Source organism: Sarcophilus harrisii, chromosome 2 (genome assembly GCF_902635505.1).
Source record: "Sarcophilus harrisii chromosome 2, mSarHar1.11, whole genome shotgun sequence".
In the NCBI taxonomy this organism is placed as follows: Eukaryota; Metazoa; Chordata; class Mammalia; order Dasyuromorphia; family Dasyuridae; genus Sarcophilus; species Sarcophilus harrisii.
Genome location: NC_045427.1, coordinates 159,757,531 through 159,781,897, shown reverse-complemented (window position 1 = coordinate 159,781,897; position 24,367 = coordinate 159,757,531).

Here is a 24,367-nt window from a genome sequence, read left to right as displayed (position 1 = left end):
CGCCAATATTTTTGAAAGCCCCATCCCTCCAGCCCTCATTTCTCTCCAGGATCACCAAACCTATGCTACTGCATTCTCCTTCTTTCCCCATCCTGGCTCCTTGGTGAAATGGTTTAATGCCACAGAGTCCTTTGCTTTTGAGTCCTTTGACCCCTTTAATATTGCCATTTGTGCTTTGCCCAACTCAACCTAGACTCATTCCCAACATTTACTGCCTTGAAGGAAGTTGGAGAAAATGATGGCCTGATTGTGTAAATTACAAATTTGTGTTACCTGACCTCAATTGGGCTCTAATTACAACTTGTCAATCTTTTTACACCTCCCTAATCAACTTAGTTTTCCACTCTCTACCGTGGCTCTTTCAAGTCTTAGTATCCCTCCTCAAGCCTCCCAGGGCTTCCCTTATCCTGATACTCTCAGCTGAGAATCTTGCTTTATATTTTACCAAAGAAGCCAAGACCATTCTCCAAGAGCCTTCTCTTCTCCTTTCCTCCTTTTCTCACATTGCCCACATGCTTTCTGTTCTATTTCCCTCCATTTCACATGACAAAATGGTTCTCCTTGTCAAGACCATCTCTCTACATGTCCAAGAGATCCCATTCTATCCAGTCTTCTCTGCCATATTGACTTCTTTATCATTCCCATTTTCTCACTTGCCTTCAATCTCTCCCTCTTTACCACCTTCTGCCCATCTCTCTCCCATCCTCAAAAAATTTTTCACTGGATCCATCCATCCCACTACCTTTCCTCCCAAATCTCTTCTGCCTTATATGTCTAAACTCCTTGAGATGCTATTGGCAGTAGTTGCCTTTCCTTCCTCCCCTATCACTCTCTTCTTAACTTTCTACAATCTTGTTTCCAACCCCATTTATCACCCCAAACAGGTCTCTTCCAAGTTACCAATTAGTTGCCAAATCCAGTACCTTTTCTCAATCCTTTTTCTCCTTGTTCTCAATCATTTTTTTCTTTGTCCTTTCGGCAGTCCACAGACACTGTCAATCATCCCAGATGATTACTTGCATTCTCCCCTGGTTCTCTTACCTAATTTCTTGGTCTCCTTTAATAATTCTTCATTCAAGTAACTGTCAATAATGTGAACTGTCAAAAATGTCAATAATATTATCAGTTCCTGTAGTTTCCAACATTATCTCTGTAATAATGATTCTCAAATCTACTTTTCCTACTATTGCCTTTTTGCTGACTTCTTGCCTTGCTTCTCCAACTGCCTTTTAGACATCTTAAAAGGGATGTTCTGTAGACTCAACCTCTACATGAGTTTAAACTGAACTTATTATTTTTTTTCCCCTGGAACCTTCCCCCTTCCAAACTTCCCATTTCTATCAAGGATACTATCATCTCATTTTCCCAGGCTTGAAACCTAAGTGTCATTATCGACTCCTTACTATCTCTTCCTACATGCAATCTATTTTCAGGACCTGTCATTTTCACCTTTTTAGCAACTCTCTAATATGCTCCTAAAGTGATTTTCCTAAAGCACAGGGCCAACCATGTCACCCTCCTACTCAGTAAACTCTAGTGACTTCCTGTCTTCTTTGACATTCCAAAACTTTAATAACCTAGCACTCCTTTCCCCACTTTTTCAGTCTTCTTACACTTTATAATTTCTTCCCCATGCTCCTATGTACTTCTTTTTTCCCCAATTATTTCTTTTAAAAAAAAAAAATTAATAGAAAATAGAAAGACAAAAAAGAAAAATAAAACTAAAGAAAGCAAAAGATTGTCATATGCCCAGCAGAATATCATGAAGGATTCAAAATATAACAATGAATTTCCAGTTCAAAAAGGATATATAATAATAAAGGGCCCCCATATACTCCTTGGTCCAGTAACTCTGGCCTACTGGCTGTTCCTCAAACCAGACACTCTATCTCTTAGTTCTAGTTATTTTCTCTACTTGTCCTCCCATGTATGAAATGCTCTTTATCCTCATTTCTCCCTCCTACCTTCCTTGACTTCTTTCAAGTCTTAGTCAAAATCCCATCTTTAAAAGGCCTTTTCCAATCAGCCTGAATTCTAGTGCTCTCCCTTTGTTGATTATTTCCTATTTATCTAGTATATAGGGCAGGGAATGTCTTTCCCTTTCTTTGCATCCCCAGCAATCATCACAGTGTCTAGAACATAGCAGGTACTTGATAAACATTTATAGAGGCAGCTAGATATCAAAGTGGATAGAGTGCTAGGTCTGGAATCAGAAAGATCTGAGTTAAAATCTGAACTGAGGATAATAATAATATATCTCCCAAGATTGTTGTGAGGATTAAATGAGATAATATTTACAAAGTGCTTAGCATAGTGCCTGGCACATAATTAATATATGCTGTTCCCTTCTCCTTTCTCTAATGATCAAGATATTGCATAAGTTGTCTTAGATAGTAGGATTTAAACCTTAATAATAAGGATAGTTTTTTTCTTTCTTTCTTTGATTGATTAGATCCTCCCAGTAGCTTTGTGAGATGGGTATTACCTTTCTAGGGAATCTTACTCTACAAATGAAAAAAAGTGCTTCTTGAGAGTTTAAGCAACTTTTCTAGGGTGACACAAGAAGAGTTGGAGGTAGTATTTAAACCTGTCTCTCCTGACACTAAGTTAAATACTCTTTCCAGTAGACCATCCTTCTTAACCTGAAAAGAACAATGGAAGAAAGAAATCAGTAGGATGTACATAGACAGGTAAGAGAAGCCCAGTGCTTCAAAGGACCATCGGAGTCATTAAGTGTTCCATGTCTCTGTCAGCTGCTCACTTCTAGGGAAGGGGAGTTTTCCTGTAAGGAGATATTCAAAGAGGATCAGAGGGAAGTTCTGAAGGCTAACGGAAATGCTGCTTTAGACTCCAGCTTCAGAGTTCTCCAGGTACAAGTCTTTGTTTTGGTTTGGAATAAAATGAATCTTATGGGAAATAGAAGAACCAGCAATGGAGAGGTAACTTGACTCATTCTCTCTAAAGGATGAAGACAGAGGTATGTTTTCATTTCCCTCTCACTCTGAAGGAAATGGAACCATTTCTACAAGGTGAGGGACCCTGAGAAAAGGAATGAAATCTAGGTTACTTGAATTGGCTGTCATCTCTGGAATCCAGGCTTAAAATATGATTAAAGTTAGAGAGCTTTGGAGTTTCTCAAATTACAGTTTGTGCTATGTCCTATCTTTTTGTACCTATCCTAACCCTTCATGTCTAGTCATGTGGAGATGTATATGTAGGCCCAATTTCATAGGCATTCTAAAATATAGTGGGTTCTTGCTAGATTATTGATTAATGTTACTAGAAGGGTTTAGAAAACTTGTGATTAAGAAAGTAGCTAATATTTCTCAATTTTCATAACTATTTTCTTAAAGTGTAGCCTACCTATTTATTGATTTAAAGATTTAAAGCCTACCTATAAATTGAATTATCATATTTAAACAAAACAGAATGGCAAAGAGAATCCTGGGCTCAATGATCGTAGAAACACATGGATAGACTTGCACAAAATAATGGAGGGCAAAATGAACAAAACCAAGAAAACAGTGAGTTCAGTAAACAGTGATACTGTTTTAACTTTGAATGACTAAGCTATTTTTAATTATTATAAATACCTATATTAGTTACAAAAGACATATATAGAAAGATACTATCAGCATCTAGACAGAACTGATAAATGAACGTAGGTATAAAATGGCTGTATACACACACACACACACAAAACACAATACACATACATACACATACATGTATTTGTGTCTAGTGATAGGATGGGGGAGGGAGACAGAAAATAAGGAGGAATAGTTACATAACTTTATTATTTATTTAAAAAGAATAGAAAGTTGGACATAATAGATTTGTAGTTTCATGTGCAATAATTTTTTTTCTATTCTGCTATGTTATAGAAATGCTTTATTTCTTAAACTTAGAAGAGAACACCAATTTTTTTTTAAAAAGGTAAAGCCAATGACTTGTCTCTGATACATACTAGCTGTGTAGAGAGTAGTTGATTTGCTATAGTGGAAAAAGGGAATGAAATCACAGGCCCAGGCCAAAGAAACAAAACAAAATGACCACTCAGCTAAGGCCTGAAATTCCATGATTAGTGTTTAATTCCTTCCAATTAATGTAAAGCTTTTAGTACTTGTTGAAATGTTAATAACCCCTCTAAGGATAGCCTTATTGGTCACCTATACCTTAGTGTTGAGTTTATAAAATACTTAACAGATCAAATTTTGATTCCAGGTCAAGACAAAACAAAATAGAAAGGTACTTATACTGGGTATCACTGGAAGTGGGGAGAGGTACAAAAAAAGTGGAGGCCCAAGAGTCCATTCAACAAACATTTATAAAGTTCAAAAAACATTTGTAAAATGTTAACTAGGAACAAAGTTTTGTGCTAAACCTTGGAAATATAAAGTTTGGATAAGATACAAGGTCTGCCCTCAGAGAGCTTGGAGTCTGGAAAAATAATATGACACATGCTAATTGCTATATTTCAACCATTCATGGCCACTGGAGCAGATTATAATTCCACTTCAGTAGTACTTTAATATGTAGTCTTTGTGATTTGTGGCCTAAAAATTTATCATCTCATAACCAATCTAATGGTGACCTATTCAGAGTAAGCCAGGCTAGTTTTCAGATGAGAGAACTATATGTTTCTTGCAAAGTCAAAGGCTTTTCAGCTTGGTAGTACTGACCAAAACTTGTGCTTCACTGCCATGGATTGAAGATCCTAGTCTGGTGACTGACAAGGATACAAAATTCAGGCACTAAGCTTTTGGAGTATGGGACATTAAAAGGATATAGAGATGTTGTTAAGTCACTTCAGTTATGACCAACTCTTCAGACTACATTTGGTTTTTTTTGATAAATAAACTAGAATGGTTTGCCATTTCCTTCTCCAGCTCATTTTACAGATAAGGAAACTGAGGCAAAAGGGTAAAGTGACTCCTCTAGAATCACATAGCTAATAAGTATGTTATTACTTATACTTATGTATAAGTATATATATTTATGAGGCCACATTTGAACTCAGATGAATCTTCCTGACTTCCAAGCTGGCCCTCTATCCACTGGGTCACCTAGATACCCAGGGATTGATAGATAGAAAAATAAAAGGATTTTTAGAGACAAACTTTATCAGATTTACAATCTGGCCTAGAAAAGTGCCCCTTCTCATTCTTCTCATTTAAGCACAGGCCTGAGAATCAGAGTACTTGACTAGTCAGAGCTGTGCCATTCTTTAGCAGGGCCAACTTGGACAATTCATTGTTTCTCAATTTCCTAATATTTAAAAATAAATCTGGTGAGATGGATGTCCTCCAATGTTTTTGTCTGGCTCTAACATTTTAGGATTTTATATTTTTCTGGACATTGCTTTCACATTTATGGTATGTCATTAGGGTATCTCATCAGGGGCTTTATAACTAAATATAAAAGATGGAGAATTTATTGAAGATATAAAAGAATAATAAAAAAAAGGAAAGAAGAAAGCTGATGGGGAAGTACCAAAGGAGATGACATTTGTAGAAGGAAGAAAAATAAAAGGAATGCAGATATCATAGCATTATAAATTTAGAAGTTAAAACAACCTTATAGATCATTGAGTTCAATCCCCTCATTTTACAGAGGAGGAAACCAAGGTACAGAGAGCTTGACTTACCCATAGTTAAATTGGTCATTAGTGATAAAGCCCAAATTTGGTCCTAGGTTTTCTACTCGTTAAGGCAGGAAGGATTGTTGGAATATTTGTGAGCAAGGATTTAGTCTAAAGTCAAGACATCTGATGTCAGTATCCTAAAGGGCTATAGTGCTGCAGCTGTGTGGTTACATTAACCTTTGGACTTCCCCATAGCATGATGGCACAATTTCTCTTAGCCCCCCAAGCATATGAGCCAAGGACAATTTGCATGACTGAATTATACCAGGTTGCCTGTGATTATAATGCATTGGAGATGTGTGCTGTGGTGAAATGACCCTGCCTGATTACTTGAGAGGGTGGAAAAAATATGTTGTTATTGGTGTATGCTCATGCATTTTTTATTTGTAATTATAGCAAAAGCATGTCATCTTTGGGATCCTTCCCCTGGAGAAAGGGCCCTAAGCATGAGCCAGACTTATCAAGAGAGAGGGAAGTAATTCTAGCCAGGTGCTAAAAACAAGGAAAGGTATCTTCTATCCAGTGACTTTTTTTTTTTTTTTTTTTTTGGTTAGCTCAGCTAAAAAGTCAGAAGCTCAAAATGAAAAAAAAAAAAATAGTTAAGTATGAAAATAGAGGCCATAGAGTAAGTAAAATGGTGATCAATGCCCTGAGATGCTAGGCATAGGGACCAGGGAAGGACTGGATCCCAGAGGCAGAGAATCCCCTAAGACATATGAATTGGCACAATTGAGACCCAAGTCTAGGTAATCTAAATAAATAGAATTCAATTTAGGTAGAAGAGAGACAGAGATAGTATTGATGAAAGAGAGTGGCTTCTAGAGCCCAGAGACATCCCTGAAGAAGGAGAGATAACACAAGACTTGAAGTGGAAAAGAAAAAGGTGAAGATATTACAAAGGCCAGTGAGAACAGAATCTCTCATCTAAAAGTCAGGGGATAGAGAGGAAAGACTTTCTTAGGGTAAGGATTGAGTGAAGATGACATATCTTGAGGTAATGACAGTTCATTAGACCAGGAAGGTACTTGTTCAGAATCCAGAGTCTTACACCCATGCTTGAGGGTAAAGAAGCATATTCTAGAGTATTGAGACAGTCTGGCCAGCTATGTCTTCAACACAAATCAGAAATGGGATAATATCAAGATTAGAACTTCTCCTAGGAGTTCCAGCAGATGGGAGGATGGGGGGATTTTTGAACAGCTCAATGACCCATGATTGGTGCTTACCTCAAGGATTAAATTGTGAGAAATGGGTGATTCATAATGCCTCATATTTTGAATTTTGGCTTGTGTTCTTTTTCTAGCCACCTCATCATAGCAATATCATTTATCCAACAATTATTCAGTTTGTAAAGTGCTTTATATGCTTGTAGGCTTGAGCCTCAGAATACCTCTCTGAGGTAAGTGATACGTTATTGTTCCCATTTTGTAGTTGAAACTGAGTAAGCTCATAGGAACAATATGCAGACTTCCTGAACTTATACTAATTGTGTCCTTCAAAAAGTTATATGTGAAATTTATCTTCAGGAATTTCTTTATTAATTTATAATTCTAGTGATACTTTATCTTTATGATTGACTTTCAATTGATGATTGCTTTGAGTTTCTTTCCTACAAGCTTTTCTATCAGGTTCACTATTGATATTTACAAATATAAGCAATAATTATAAGGCTGACATAATATTAAGTGAATCCTGTGGGAAACACTTCTGAAAAAGGAAGAATCTTTTTGCAAAGAAAATCACACCTCCTGAATTTGTTTTTAAATTTGAGGGTTTACCTATTAAATTCCTTAAAGTGGATTGTGTTACATAGGAATTCATTTAAAAAAATTTTTTTTTAATTGTGAACTTGACAAATATCAATAAAAAACATACTTCCATATACAAAGAAGAGAAGGGAATAAACATTTGTTAAGGGCCTACTATGTGCCAGATATTGTACTAGGTATGTTATAAACTTTATTTTCCTTGCTCTCCTGTGGAGAACAAAAAAGGAAGCGTATAAAAACCATGAATCTCTTCACAAAGCTTATGTACTAAAAAAAAAAACAAAAACAAAAACAAAAAAAACATCAGTATTCATTCAGCACTTTAATTTTACAAAGTGCTTTACATAGATTTTAGCTTATTTGATTCTCACAACAATCATATAAAATAGGTATTATTATCACTAGGTTTTACAGATGAGGACAGATTCTGAAAGAGCTTAAGTGACTTGCTCAGTGTCATATACCAGCTGAAGCCCCCTTGATTCCAAGTCTTTGTAACCTTGCAGTTAGCTGGTGTCAGGCATTCTGCTTTTCACATGTCCTCTCTGAACTTATTTCTACTTATTTCTGATTTGCATTGGAATTTAAGGAGGATTAGTATGAACATGCTGTTACTGCTGTGGTTAATGCTGGATTTAGAATCAGGAATCCTGGGTTTGAATCCTGGCTCAACTACTTACTAGCACTGTTACTCTGGATAAAACCTCTTACTTTATTTTATCTGGAAAATGACAGCATCAAATTACATGGCATTGAAGGTTATTGCAAACTCTAAATACCTGTCTGTGAACTTCAAATAGATGTACAGGTATTTGTACCATACCAAATCTTAGAACTAATGAGCATAGTACTAAATTTGTTATATGTGTAAACAAAACAATATACACACATGTGTGTTTATTATATAGGTATGTACACAAACATGTATACCTGTATGTAAATGTGTACATATATGTGTACATGTATATAATAAATACATATGTATACAGATATTATATATCTATCTATCTAAATATAGTTGTTTCATTCATTTCAGTTATGTTCAACTTTTTGTGATCTCATTTGAGGGGGCTTTGGTAGATACTGGAATGATTTGCCATTTACTTCTCCAGATCATTTTACAAATAGGGAAAACTGAAGCAAAAAGGGTTAAGTGACTTACCTAGGATCACACAGGTACTAAGTATCTGCGGCTGGATTTGAACTCAGGTCTTACTCTGTGTGTGTGTGTGTGTGTGTGTGTGCACGTGCACATGTGTGTGTGTGCATGTGTGTGTGTGAAATCTGTGATTTCATTGGCATGGAATGCTAGGAGTTCTTCCATTAATCCAGATTGCAACAACTAAGTCTTTGAAATACTAAGGAGTCACCTCATACAACTTGCTCGAGGTCCCACAGTGAGTTAGTGTCAGAGGAAGAACTTGAACCAACCTCTCTGTTTTTCTTTCTGTCTCTCTGTTTGTCTGTCTGTCTCTCTTTCAATATCCGCCTCTCTTTCTCTGTCTCTGTCCCTCTTTCTCCCCTCTCCCTGTTGATTCCTCCCTTGATTTATCCCACTTTTTCCCCTCCTTTTCTCCCCTCTCTATTTTCCTTATGACCATTCTCCTATAAATAGCAGAAGAAGGAATGAAGGAACATATATATATATATATATATGATGCATTTGTGTGTATTCAATAAAATAAATAATAGGAATCAAATGATGTAATTCCCAGAGTTCAAACACAGCAGGTCCAAAAGGTGCTAACTCCTTCATTTTATTTACAAGTCTAAATTTCTTTTTTTTATTTCAGATGCTGAAAATTCTTCCTGCTGCCTTGGTCATAATGCCCATTTGGCAGTATCTGCCTAGTGCTCCACAGACAGATATGGGATAGATTCACAGTGTCCATGAAGGCTAGACATAGAACTAATACCCTATAACCCAATGCCTCTTGGACCCAGGGAGGAGAGATTTCTCAGGACTATGGGACACTATCTATAAGAAAACAAAGCAAAGATTCAGACACAGAATTCAAGGAAAGATCCTATTTTATCCACAGATCTATATACTATAAGATTTTATATGATTATAATGTTTCATGAGGTAGAAAATCCTGTATTATAAAATGCTCCATCAGAGTTCCAGCTGGTGAGCAGAGAATTGTGAATCCAAGCTGCTTGGACAGATATCTGCTATCATTATGATTCATTGTCAAGGTGTCATGCAATCATTAGTCATAGGGAGATACTTTTTGCTGACCCCAGAAAGAAGAATTAAAGGGAACCTCACCTCTGGATAGACAGAAATCTGCATAAACCTACTTTGTGACCTTATGTCACATTGTATCTTGGGACTTCAGAATCTTCATTTATAAAATGCTTGCTTTAATCTAGAGAATCGAATTCCCTTCTAGTTCCGTTGTTCTCTATTTTATATATAATTGAATAGTCTCATTACAGTTATATTCCCTCTAGTTATGATTGAGGAAACTTTCATTTACACTAAATTTTCACTCTTCTGATGATCCATAAAAATGATCTATTAGCAAGAAGTTTCTTTTGGGCTTGCCAATATTACTAGTAACATAAGAGAAAAGTGGCAAGATTTTTACAAAAAAAGCTACCTCTTTGTAGACATTTATAGATAAAGAGAAAGCTAAGGAGGTCTCCATCCAAGAATTATTAGGCATGTGTTTTCTGACAGTACATACCTAAATCAGAGGCATATTGTAAGGATCAAATATGATCAAATATATAAAGTATTTAGTTAACCATAAAGCATTTTATGGTTATATTTAATTAATATATTGTAATCATTTCTTCTTCCTCTTTCTTCTTCTTGTTTTTCTTCTCCTCCTTCTTTTCCCTCCTACTCCTCCTCTTCTTTCCTTCTTCCTCTCTTTTTTGTCTTCTTTCCTTCTTCAACATCTTCTTCTTCTTTGTCATCTTCTCTTCCTCGCCTTATCTTTACCTTTATCTCTATCATTTTATGTGTTTTGTCATTATTAATTATAAGAAGTAGCTCCTGTCTTCAATGAATTTTTAGTATAATTAACATAGATATAGATATATAAAATCAACATAAGATTTTGCAATAAGCACCAAATGAAGCTTTTAGGTAATAATTGATAAGAATCACAGAACTATAACTAGGCAACAGGAGAGTTCTTAATCAAAATAGGAATAGAGGTGATCACAAAAAAAAAATAAGTTATATAAAACTGAAGTACTTTAACAAGTATAAAATCAATTTGAAGAAGATAAGAAGGGAAGTGGTGATTGAAGAAAGCCTTAACATCATATATGTTTGATAAGGGTCTGATATTTAAGACATATGAGGAGGTAACACAAATCCATGTATAAGAAAAAAATAATTACCTAGTAGATATGTGGTCAATCACAGAATATGAACAAAGTCTCTTCCATTCTCATAATTACCTGGGGAGGCATATAGTACAACAGTTTTACTCCTAATTTAGAGACAATTTGTTTATGATCAAATAAATAGGCAAGAGTTTGAGGCAAGAGTCAAACCAAGATTTCATGATTCCATATCCAACAGTTTTTTATGCCACACTAAAATCTATTTAATAATCTATTCTAATGTTGTTGTTTTTTTACACGAATTTACATCAAGTTCATGAACTACAGATTTTTAAAAAATCCAGTTTATGGAAATTAGAATATCTGCCTGCCTCATAGTGTCTGTTCCACTTTCCCGTGATTCCTCAAAGAGGACTGACAGAGGCTTTAGAATAAACATCCAAAGTTTTGTTTTTTTTTTTTTTTCCCTTTATTCTGGAATATAATTTGTCTGGATTTAGAGACTTGAATTTATTGAAAGCCCTAGTTTACTTGACTATGAGCTGTTGAGATCAGGGACTATGTCTTATTAATTGCAGTTTTCATAGCATTTTGAGCTGGAAGGAAAATGAGAAATCATTCATTCCTTCTACCTAATATAACAGATGAGGAAACTGAGGCTCATGGAGGAAAAGTTACTTGCCTAAGTAAAGTTACATTGTACATAACAGAGCTTATATGGGAGCCAAAATTCTTTGACATTTTGACTATAATCACATTGTTTATCCCAATCCAGCACCCAGCACAGTACAATTAGGGCACAGAGTAAATGTTTATTGAATTAGATTAAAATACCTAGGTTCTCTGAATATGTTTGTCTTACTTTTTCCAATTTAAAGATAGTTCACCTTGGTAAAGTAGGTGAATGCAAAATAGAAGGTGAGTTGTTCTCCCTTTTTTCCATTGTTCAGTAATATTATGCCATCTGCCTCACTTTTTTCTTCTTTTTTCAAACTTTGTCATTGTTAATATGTAAGAAGGCAGTTTCAGCAGAATGATGGGGAGGGAAGCCAGAGTGCATGAGTTTGAAGGCAAAGAAAGCAGAAACAGGGTCAATAGACAGTCTTTTAAAGAAGTTTGACTGGGAAGGGAAAGAGAAAAATGGTGTCCTGAATGAAGTAAGAGGTCAAGAAAAGGCTTCTTAAGCTTGAGGAGATATGTAGATATTTGCTTCTAGATGCAGTTATTTAATGAGAGGAAAAGAGATGCACATATAAATACATACATACATATCTACACACATATAACTGAACTATCTTAAAACATGTATACAGATATACACATACACATATATACAAGAGGTATATGTGAGTGTGTGTGTGTGTGTATAATGTGCATGTGTATGTAATATGTGTATATAGTGCACATATACACATGTATATGTGTGTGTATGTGTGTGTGTAGGGAAAGGGTACTGGGATGGTGAATTCAAAAGCATGTCATTTGTGGTTTAGTTAAAGGAGATGGGATGTTTATATTGGAGAAAGTTGTTATTTGTCCTTAGTTCTTGAAAAGGACCCTGACATCAGACAGGAGATGTCATGATTTGCAATTGAATTTAAGTGAGTCAGCACTGTACAAAGTCACTAGCCTCACCCTCCCCTCTTGAGCCATCTGGTTCAGTGACAAAATACAGATGAGGTTGAGTGGAGATAGCCCTGGATGCAATGGGAGACCTTGACTTTTTAACATACAGTCTTTCCCAGTTTTCAATTTGTCTGAGGCAAGGCTCATTCACTGATTATAAGCCTAGGTAAAAATTAGGCAAAGAATGGTCTCTTTGACCTTTTTTTTTTAAAATCAATCTGGGAGGGGAAAAATTTCAGGGTTTGTGGCCAAAACAGAAACAATTGCTATTTGCATTCCCTTTGAGCTATCAGAATCAATTAATGACCAAGTGAGGCTTGATCTGGGACCTATTGTCCCAGAGTGATTTGGGTTAAGGCATAGTCCATAAAAAAGAAATCTATCCCATAAATCCCAAGATATCTTGGTAGGTTTTAGTGATCAAAATTTATATTCCTTTGCATAGAGCATCCACAAGTAAGGGTATAATTCCTTATGTGGACAGAAGCAGAGGAAGAAAGGAAGGAAGGAAGGAAGGAAGAAGGAAGGAGGGAAGGAAAGAAGGAAGGAAGAAAGGAAGGAAGGAAATAGCTATATTAATTGGAACTGACCAGTTAACCCCCCCGTCAGGAATTAGACTAAAAGTGAGTGGTAGCAATATTCATATATCAAATGTTGTTAAATTAGCTCTGTTTGGAGCTAGAATTACGAGGAAAGCAAGAAATTACAAAGAGGCAGATTTCAGCTTAACAGAAGGGAAAAAAAAATTCCCATTAATTAGAGATATTCATAATGAGATCCCTGTTACTATAGGTCTACAAGCAGAGGCTGGTTGAACATTTGTTGAGTATGTTGTAAGATTGATGGTGGCCTCTGTGGTCCTTCAGACTTGAAGATTGCCTTCTGTTTGAAATCTGTTCTATGCTAATAGCTACAATGAAATTTGGAACTTAAATCTATTGATTTTAAATATTCTTGTTCTTTGGTCTGTTGGAGGACCATTGAGTTGATTCTAATGAACATATTCATGCTATTAAATCATGAGTAGTGCTTGTAGAGAGAAGCAGTAAAAGGGAGTTTCAGAATGTGCCCTGTTTTCAATGGAAGACTAAAGAAGTGGGATGCTTTATTACCAATCATACATTTATCTTGTTGATTTGTATCCAACTATGTGTGACCTCAAGGATTTTTTCCATTGGGTTTTTTTGGCAAAGATACTGAAATAGTTTCCCCATTTTCTTCTCCAGTATGTCCCTATTTTACAGATGAGGAACTGAGGCAAATAGGGGTTAATGACTTGTCCACACAGCTAGGAAATGTTCCTGAACTACTTGATTTCAGACCTGTTACTCTATCCACTGTGCCATCTAGATGCCCCAGATTTACCTCAGATGAATATAAATAAAAAGTATTTCATGTAGTTAGAAGTACACTGGCCACTTATTCCCATTTCCAGACATTATCTTCATATATATGAATCTGAATTCAATCTGAATTCTTCCATGAATTCTCTCTTTTCAAAATCCATCAGACTGTGGATGTTCATATTAAAATCAGCTATTACTTTCTACTATCTACTTCCTAGAATGACTGAGGAAAGAGAGTCTCTAGGAAGATGGTCATCAATTTCTTTGATGGCTTATCATACAATTTGCAAAATAAATACCAGTCATTCAATAATCAATCAGCTGTTACTTTATTTAGATATATTTATCTAAACACCAAAACCTTCAGAAAGCTTTTTTCTTTCTTTTAGGATTATGTACTTAACCTTGTTCCCAAGGAACATCTTAGAAATAATTACTGAAGAATGGCCAGTAACTTTTCCACATTTTGTTGCCCCAGCAGAAATGCAATTACTATTTTTTTTTCATCGGGCAAACATCATAGATTATACCTGGGGTTAAGTGGCACCATACCAGAATTGAGCTCAAGCCTAGAGTTGAAGAGGGTTCTTAGAGTTGAGGGGGTTGGGTAGAAGTGCTAACAGACTAAGACAGGGAGCAGCTCACACTAGTTCTTTGATATTTTCATATTTTAATTAATTGGTCTCACTATCTATGTATGTGTTGTATGTGTTCAACTCTGTTTTTTCTATCTTGATGAAATTTAATCCTTTGGGGCGAAGTTTCAGATATACTACCGCAATTATCTCTTTCTCTTATAGTGCTTCTAAAATTGCTATATTTTGATCTTAGTGCTCAAAAAAAACCAATGATGTGACCAAAAGCATCTGATATTTTTTTTTTAATCTAATGACAAGGACATCTGAATGAGTATCATGCAATCTGATGGCTTTTTGATTCTAATAGATGCTAGTTTGAATATGCTAGCATTCCAAATTTCTCTATTTTGCTATCTTGAAGTCTCATCCTAAAAAGCATTTATTTAGGGAGAATTCTAATAAGCACAAAATTAGGCACCAGGTATGCACATATGTGTTTATATGTTCTGTTTTATGAGAATGGAATAAAAGATGTTTTGAATTACAAGAAGTTAATTATTTTCTGTTTCTCTAAGCTACTGCTGACAAATTCTTCTCAGATTTTTAGTTTTAGTTTTTAAAGGAGACATACATTTCAAGGCCTTAGTTGAGGTGCCCTCAGATGTGAACATTTTTTCCTCTCTAAAGTGAACAGAAAGTTATTTGTTCATCAAAATGATCTAAACAGTCTTTTTTCCTCTTATTTATTTATTTATATTTATTTTTAGCTCTTGGAAATAGTTCTGGGCTTTCATAAGTGTCCAGATGTTTTGTCATCTCATTTGCTTTATTATACCCTGCCAACCATTTCCAGATATGTTGTAATGAAGGCTGCCACAGCCAACCTAAGTTATATCTACTCTGTCAACAAAACTTGCATATATAGCCATTATAGAAGGCCTAAGATTTGCTATTGATGATGGGCAAGCAGAAATGTATACTTGCCTGTTTACAGAAATGATCCACAAATGGAAGGTTGCAGCCTATTATGTTGTAAGCTTCTCCTACTTTGAAAATTCTTTCTCTTTTTAGTGAAGGTCACCTGCCCAAAACTGAAATTATATTTGTTCAAAGAATGGGATGTTATCCTTCATGTAAAGCGTGATGTTGGAAGGAAAAAGAAGATTCTACTTAATATTTTCCACTGCATCCAAGGCCATCTCCAGTTCTCCTGATATATATCTTGCTACTGGACTCAGGTAGCTCTGGAGGAAAAAGTAAGGCTGTTGATTTTGCACAGCTCTCCCTCATTTAGATTCAATTCTCATGCAAATCATGGATAACCTCCCTGATGTCATGATCCTCTTCAAGAATGAATGACAAACTTACTCTTACCTCTTCACTAAAATTATTTCCTTCTAACTCCACTGCTCAAATCTTTTCTTACATCAAAGTCAGTCCATAAGCATGTATGGTGTGCCTACTATTTGTCAGGCATTGTATTAACTGCTGGGAATATAAAATAAGACAAAGTCCCTGCTCTCAAGTTACTTCCAGTCTAATGGGAAGATAATGTGCAAACAACTATGGATTATATACTGGATAAACTTGAAATAATCAACAGAGTGAAGAAAAAACGTTTAATTAAAGCTAAATGACAGCAACTGCATTTAATCATGTATACTATGTTCCTCATTGGTAATGTCTACCTTTATACCAAGAAAAGGAAAAATTCATGTCTTTATTAGGAAATTGTGTGATTACTGTCAAAGCTCAAATTAAGACTTCATTTAAGATATCCCCCCACAATATTTGCTAGAGGGAAAAAAAAGGAATCAGTCTTGTGAATCAATCCTAATTGGACTTTGGCTATGCACTTTATAGGGTCTAGGAGTGTGATCTCAATTTCTATGATGCAGAAAACTCTCTCAATAGGAGTCGTTTGCATTTCTATTTAAGCAGCCTGGAGACAAATATAATGAAATGAATAGCCTTTTAATTTAATTGGCTTCCAGTGTGAATCCAAGAATAGATAGCACAATCCTTCTCCCTGTTACTGTAGAAACGGTTGAGGTCAGAAGCTTAGCACATCAGTCATGATGCTCTTGTGCAGTGATTTTTAAAAAAAGTCTCACTGCATCTCTAGTCTGCTGCAGGAAGCCAGTGAGATCAGCTTATATATCCCAAGGACTAGTGTTACACCATTTATCTCATTAGGGGGAACCACCTTCCTCCTGCCCCCAAAACAGAGCAGCAAAATTGGGAAAACAAAAGTAATCTGTGTACTTTTCAGCCATTGCTGAGATCAGAACTTAGTCAAAGAAGTCAAGCAAGAGAAACATACTCTGACTTTTCATTAAATGGAACAGAGCACAGTCCAAAAAAATCCTTTGTCCAATATATTTTTTCTTTTACTAAGACTATATCCTTACAAATAACTTAGATCACAGTGATGTTATCTGAGCAAAAGAATTGGAAAAAGAATCAAAAGAAAGTTGAGGAGGGAAGGAAAGAAAAAAATATAGCTAGGGAGAGACTGTTTTGAGTAATATTTCAACCTTCTAAACTCTGCCTCTTGTAGAAATAGCTAACTCTTGTTACTGTCAAATAGCCAGAATTGACTAAGCAAAATAATGAAGTCTCCAAAAATTCATTCGTTTACACACATATGCACGCACACACACACATGCAAACATTGTAATTACAAAGTGTTAGAGTTTATGGTAACCTTAGAGATCACTATTTTCAATCCTCTCATTTAACAGATGAGAAAAATGACATTAGTATCTCACCTAAAGTCCCAAAATGTTATAGTTAGTGCTAAATTGACCCTGTGGCAGAATCAATGTAAGATCATTGATTTAGATATGAAATGGACCTTAATGATCATTTCATCCAGATCCCTAGGAGGAGAAAACTCAGGTCCAGGGAAACTGAATTACTTATCCAAGATTACACTGCCTAAGTGGTAGATTTGAGATTCCCACCTAGTTCTCCTGTGCCAGCTTCAGCATTCCTTCCACTCTACTATGCTGCCAATGAGGTTAGGGGAAGAGTAGAAGATATAGATAGCCCTGTATCTGGCACACAGTAGTTATTAGAATGCTTGTTGATTGATTGGTTCTTCTTTTTTTGAGGATATTTTAACACTTTTCTAATTCTTTTATCTAATGCCTCCTGTCTATATCCCAACAATACTGATAGATTTCTGAAACCCTTAGTTTAGATTGTGCAAACCAGAAATTTCCTTTCTCCATAGACCTAGACTCCACTGAATCAAATATTCAGCTCTTCACTAGCATTCTTCTTGAGGGTGCTTCAAATGCTGGGCAAAAGCAGAAAGAAAGAAAGAAAAAGAAAGAAAGAAAGAAAGAAAGAAAGAAAGAAAGAAAGAAAGAAAGAAAGAAAGAAAGAAAGAAAGAAAGAAAGAAAGAAAAAGAGAGAGAGAGGTGGGGGAAAGGCAGGAAGGGAGAGAGGGAAGGAAGGAAGGAAGGAAAGAAGGAAAAAGAAAGAAAATGAAAAAAGAAGGAAGGAAAGAAGAAAGAAAGGAAGAAGGGGAGAGAGGGAGAGAGGGAGGGAGGAAAGAGGAAGAGAGGGAGGGAGGAAAGAGGGACAGAGGGAGGAAGGGAAGGAAGGAAGAAAGAAAAAGAAAAAAAAAACAATAGCATCTCTAAAGTGTCAAGGACAAAATACAGAAGTTGAAATTGCATAGCTTTGCCAAGCCAGAAATGAGCAATCTTTGAAGTATAAGTGAGAATCACATTTTTTTGCTTCCTCTTCTTTTTTGGCTTGAACTCCTTTGTTATATCATCTAAAGGAAAGGTAGCATGAATCAACTTCTCAAAAAATATACCAAAAAACAAAAAACAAAGAAAGTTTCCTCTTCCCCAGTCTGTATTTATGGTGACTGGGTCTAATCCTCAAAATAGTATGAGAACTTTGGGAGTTGGTTTTATTGGGGCAAAGTTATCTCTATTATTTATTGTCAGAGCAGGTATGAAGCAGATTTATGGAAAAGGCTGTTTATCTTAGATCTCCTGCTAAACTTTTCCCTTCCTGAACCCTTGGACTGTGCCATCCAAGTGCTACCATTCCTATCAGTTCCTACTAAGATGTCTGCAATTAGTAATTGCAAAATATAAGGTCTCTCAAATAATATTTAAATTTTAATATAGAATTCATGAGAGAAAAAAACTTCTAAGATTCAAATAAACTGACCTCTACTAATGAATTTTCAGGCACTATGTAAAAAGATGGGAAATTTTTTTGAATGTTGGGAAAGAGGATCTAGGAGAAGGCAAGAAATTATCCTTCACACCGCTAACAGGGTCATTGACATGGAAAGATTACTGATATAAAGTCAGAGAGCCTAGGTTGAAATTCTACCTGTATAACTTTGGGCAAATCATTTAACTACACTGAACCGTGGTTTCCTCAGCTGGCAAATGAGTATGTTAGCCTGCTTCACTCTAATGTTTCTTCCAGCTACAAATCTATGATCCAGAGTAGACAGCCTACAGTTTACAAGTCTAATCCCATTCTTAGCTTCTAAAATAAAGGAGAGGCAGGAATGGTCAGACTTGATTTCTACATAAGTGTAAAAGTGTGACATCCATTAAAATAAGAGTTAAATTTGCATTTAATATGCATGTTATAGGCTGGAAATCTCTGTGTATAAATGCTTCAGATAAGCTTTTTGTATTTGCAAGCTGACTCCTTTATCTTTGTCACCTTTGGAATGATTTTTGACTTCCTTTTTGGGCTATTAATAATTAATGGGACTGACATTTATATGCCAGCATTAATATGTTTTGATTTTATCATTTCTTTTAATAAATTCTAGATATTGTTAAGAAACTGATTCCTTAAATGAGTACAATAAAGGAAAGGATGGTGGTGGGAGATCAGGAGAGAAGAGGGGGCAAGAGACCCTGTGTAAGAATCCACTTTCAGGTTTAATAAATAGCTTTCAGTTTGAAGTGATTGGAAATTGCTCATTACTCCTACTCTTCTTCCACATCTTCTTTTACAGGTAAGAGGACAGAGCTACAGAAGGAAAATCAATTTGCTAAACACTTTCTGTTACAGAGGAAAATACCATACAAATAGGAGTGTTTTATTTGTACCATTTGAGAGTGAGTTACTCATGGAATTACAAATAAAGAAATGACAGGAGTCAGGAGACATGGGTCCTAGTATTGACTTTTTCTCTAGATAGTTCTGTGGTTTTGGACAAGTAATTTATTTCTCAGACCTTCAGTTTCCTCATTGATAAAATGGAGGTGATGGTGCTTAGTACTGGATTATCATCAAGATTAAAAAAAAAAACCACCTTGCATTAAGTAAGCAGAGCTAGTATATGCACTCATACATTCACACACGCACACCTATACACACAATTCATACAATGACGACAATAATGTGGATGGAAAAAAAATAATCACGGCTAAACAACTGAATATGGATATTGAAAAATTACAAACAATAACCTTGGCCCCAAAGATGAGATGTGAGAAAAATAGTGCTCTCCACAATCCTTGAAAAAATTGTAGAGAAGATCAACAGGTGTGAATTGCATATAACATGAAATATTTTCTATGTATTGATCAATTTTGCTTAATTTTGCTTCTTTCTCTTTAAACATTTTGTGGTTATTGTTTTGGAAGGGATGATTCCCCTAGAAGAAGAGAAGAAAATCTAGGAAAATAAAAATAAAAGACATCAATAAAATATTTTACAAGTTTTATTCAGTCTGCCACTGCTTGTCATGAAGTAAGCAGCAATTATTTAATCATCAATTAATCAGAATTAATCATCTTCTATTCATTATTTCCACTCTCCCTTTCCCCAAACTATAGTCATTGGTTCCTTCCAATCAGTTTTTGGCTTCCCATTTAGCCATTTTTAGCACTGGAAGATCTCTTCTAATAGTGGAATATTTATTCTATTGAATAATGATGCCTTTGCTCATCATTGGGTAGCCAGTGAGTAGAAGATCCTAATAGCTCACCCCCATTTATTTTTTTCCCCTTCAGAAATGGTGCCTGTGGAGCAACTGTACACCACTGATCTGAGAGCTGTTGCTTTTAGAAAGATTTTCAAAGAGGTTTTTGAGGTAAGATTTTAAAGGCACTCTCAGGATATGGGGGACATTTTGGCAGCTCTCTGACAGTCTCCCAGAGGGATCATTGTAAGAGAAGCTGTAAGTATGTCTTAGGCCCATAGCTTTTTTTGTTGTTTTAATATGGAGTTTTGTTGGCAAAGGTGTCAGTTTACACAGGGCTCCATGGGATTCTTGGCAACCCTTCCCATCACTGCATGGGCAGAATTAAATTACTGGCGGAGAGAGAAGGTTAGAGAGTGGATTTCTATGCATTTTAATTAAAGATGGCCTAAACCAAACTTTTCTCTAAACTTCTTGCTTTATTGTTAATTAAAGTGATGTTTACCTTTTATACCTGAATGAAATTCAGCAAGCATTTACTGAGCACAAGCAATGTACCTAGTAATGTGCTGGCTGATAAAGGTGCAGCAAATTCTAAGTTATTGTCTTAGGAATTTCTGAATCTAAAACTGACTGGTGAAACAACCACCATACAAAAAAACATAGTTAGGAATGTGGGAAAGCCATCGAGGTACCTGGTGTCACAAGGCAATGTAAGTCTTACAAAAGGTGTGGTTAAGGTACACAAAGACAGGTAGAGATTCCATGCTAGGACAAGCAAAACCTCTCTGTCTTTCTGTTTCTGTCTCTCTCATTGTGTGGTTTGATTACTCAAAGGTCATATAGTTCAACCATCTCATTTTATAGATGAGGAAACTGAGACCCAGGGAAACACATACACACATACACACAGATGTGGATATACAGATATATATGGATATGTGTACATGTAAATAAATAGGCTCTTCCTATATATGTATAAAAATATATGTATATATGCACAAACATATATATATTCATAATAGTCTAATCTAACCTGCTCATGATCAATATACATCTAGTTAGAGTTATAAACATGGATATAACTTGATCAAGAGTTGGTCAGATAAGATTATTATGACCAAATAGGGTTTGATAGAACTCCTTTGGAGGAAAGGACTGTACTTAATGGTTGTGTTTTTGTAAAGCAAATCAAGTCAAAAAGCTATACTATATTATGTGTTTGCCCCTAAGTAAGCACTGAGGATCCAAAGAAAAGCAATAATATAATACTGTCCTCAAAGAGCTTATATTTTAAGCAGGAGACAATATGTAAATTTACCCCCCTATCCCCTCCTTTGAGTGATAAAATCTGGTCTAACTAGCCTGTGACATTGGCAATCTTAAACAGACTACTCAAAAGGCTTGAGTTTGGAAGAGTAATTTGAGGAGGAAAAAGAAGAGAATATAGTTGAACTTATTCCCAAGAAGTTAGTGTTGAAAGCCAGCTCATTGAGAGTAGATATTATTTCATTTATATCCTGGAGGCCTACCACAGTGCCTGGAATATAGTGATTCTTTATAAGGAGTTGTTTTTTGATTGTTTCAGTGCTTTGGTCAAGTCAACAAAGTCTTAATAAACAAGGACTGGGTTAAGTTTGGATTAAAGAAAGGCAAAAGATAGTTCTTGTTCTCAAGCATTTCATGATCTAATGGAGTCAAATCACCAAAGGGACTTAAGCTTAACTCAAAGCAGGGGGAAAGGAAGAAAGCTGAATATGGGAATAGAATAAGAGAGGCTTGCAGAAAACATTTCAAATCGAATCCCAAACCCACTGAAGGTATAATATAAGAAAGTAATGTCACCTATAAGCACCAGAAGAGAGAGAATATGTAGATTATAGTCTCATGGGATTATAGGAGCATAAATGTAGAATTCTGAGGTAAGAAATCTTCAGAGGTTATATAGTTCAATATTTTAATTTTACAGATGAAGAAACCAAGGCACAGCAAAGTTAAGTTCCTTTTAGGGTGCCTAGGTAGGATAGTGGATAGGGTACAGAAACTAGAGCCAGGAAGACCTGAATTAAAAGTCTTCTTCAGATATTGAATGATTGTGTGACCCCAGCAAATAGCTCAGTAGCTCCTGTAAAATGGGAATAATAATAGCAAGGTTGTTTGAGGACAAATTGTGAGGACCTATGTAAATTACGTTGTGAACTTTAAAGTTGCATAGAAATGTTATCATCATTATAATTATTTGTCATCATCTTTGTTATCATCATCATTATTATTACTATTACCCATTGGTAATACTATACATTAATAGGAAGCTTAAGAAGTAGGGATTTGAATCTATATCCTTTGATTTCAAAGGCAGTATCTAAGAATGTCATTTGTTCCTAAATGAAGTATAATAATATAATCAGAGAACCCTAGAGTTAAAATGGGATCTTAGAGATCATCTTGATGATCTTGTCCATTCAATTCCCTTTCTTGTTTAGGAATCTTTTCTACAACATCCTTAGCAAGTGCTCATTTAACTTATACTTGAATATTTCCATCAATGGGGAACTTAATACCTCAGGAAGAAGCCTGTTGAATATTAAAGTAAAGCTTATTAGGAATAAGTTATTCTAAACTTGGGGTCATGTAATGTTAAAGCTTGAACTGAGCTTACTTAAACTTTTGGTTTTATAAATGAAGAATTTGAGACTTAAAGGGGAGAAATCACTTGATTTTCCCAAACTTACAGAGTTAATGAATGATTATTATAAAAGGAATTATGTTCCTTCCCCAGAAAAAAAAATATTTTTGTTCTATAACTATAAAAATGAACTCATGCCCTCAAGGCTGTTATGGATTTGCTAGTTTCAATGGAGGCTTATGAAGAATCCATCAGCTGTTAGCTTTAGAGAAACATAGGCTGAGACATGTTCATCCAGGCTTTCCAATAAATGTGACTTTGTTGTTTGCCTTTCTAATTGTAGAACAGGTTTTGCATTTAGTCAGTCTTTCATTTGAAAGGCTTCTCCCTTCCTTTTGCCTAGTCCCCATGATATTTATGTCAAACCACAAAGCTTTTTCTCCCTTCCCTCTCCCCACCATCAAAAGTAACCACAGACCTAACCCTTTGGTAAAATGCAAATGAAAGATTTCTTTTGGAGTATATTTGATGAGGGACTCTAAAACTCCTGGAGGCATATTTATTAGTTTCTTCCCAAGTCTGAATGAAAAGTAAAACAAAAGAAGTTCTAGTAGCCCGAAATAAGCAGGTGTGTTTATTCTGTTTCTATCTATAGAATCCATTTGATTTATGGAAGGAGTAACTTTGTTCTGCAAACTAAGATTATCTTGGATCAGATTGTCCTCCCACACCAAGTATTCCTGATTTTTCTCTAGTCATATATTCAGTGAGCCCTAAGGAAGGAGCTAAGTCAAGTATAATTGTTGGAGGTGATCTTGCATCAGAATGTATGTTTTCTTCCTAGAATCTACTGCCCCTAATTGCAAAGAAGCATACCTGACTTTACCAATTGTGGAGCTTCTCGCCTATCTAAGCCGTCCTTATGGTCATGTTTCAGACCTCAAGCATCAGTATTTACCATCACTCCTTCCTTACCTTTGCGAACACACACACACACACACACACACACACACACACACTGTATTTTTCTTCTCTCTTGCTCTAGATACAAAAATTCCCAGCTATAGTTCCCATTAAAATAGATAGTTAATTTTAGGTATGGTGAAATACTTCATTTTCCAGTAGAAAAACCAAAGCTTCTAGATTTTGTGATGAGAAATAAATACTTTCAATGAATGAACCAAAAAGTTTAACTCATATATTAATTAGGGTCTAAGTATTTTTTTTTTTTTCATCAAGGGGTAAGAAATTTGGTACAGAAAAAACTAAGAATAATAGCATTTAACAATCTTGAGGGCAATATAGTTCACATATGTCTAGCTGAATAGAAAAGCCATAGTAATAATAGTAACTAGCATTTATATAGTGCCTATTATATGCCAAGTTATGGGCTAAGCACTTTACAAATATTATCTCATCTGATACACATAACTACCTTGAGAGGTCAGTGTTGTTATGTTGTTTCTATTGTGCTATCTCCATTTTACAGATGACTAACATGGGAGAAATAACACATAGTTGCCTTGATAGCAAACAACCACGAGTTAAA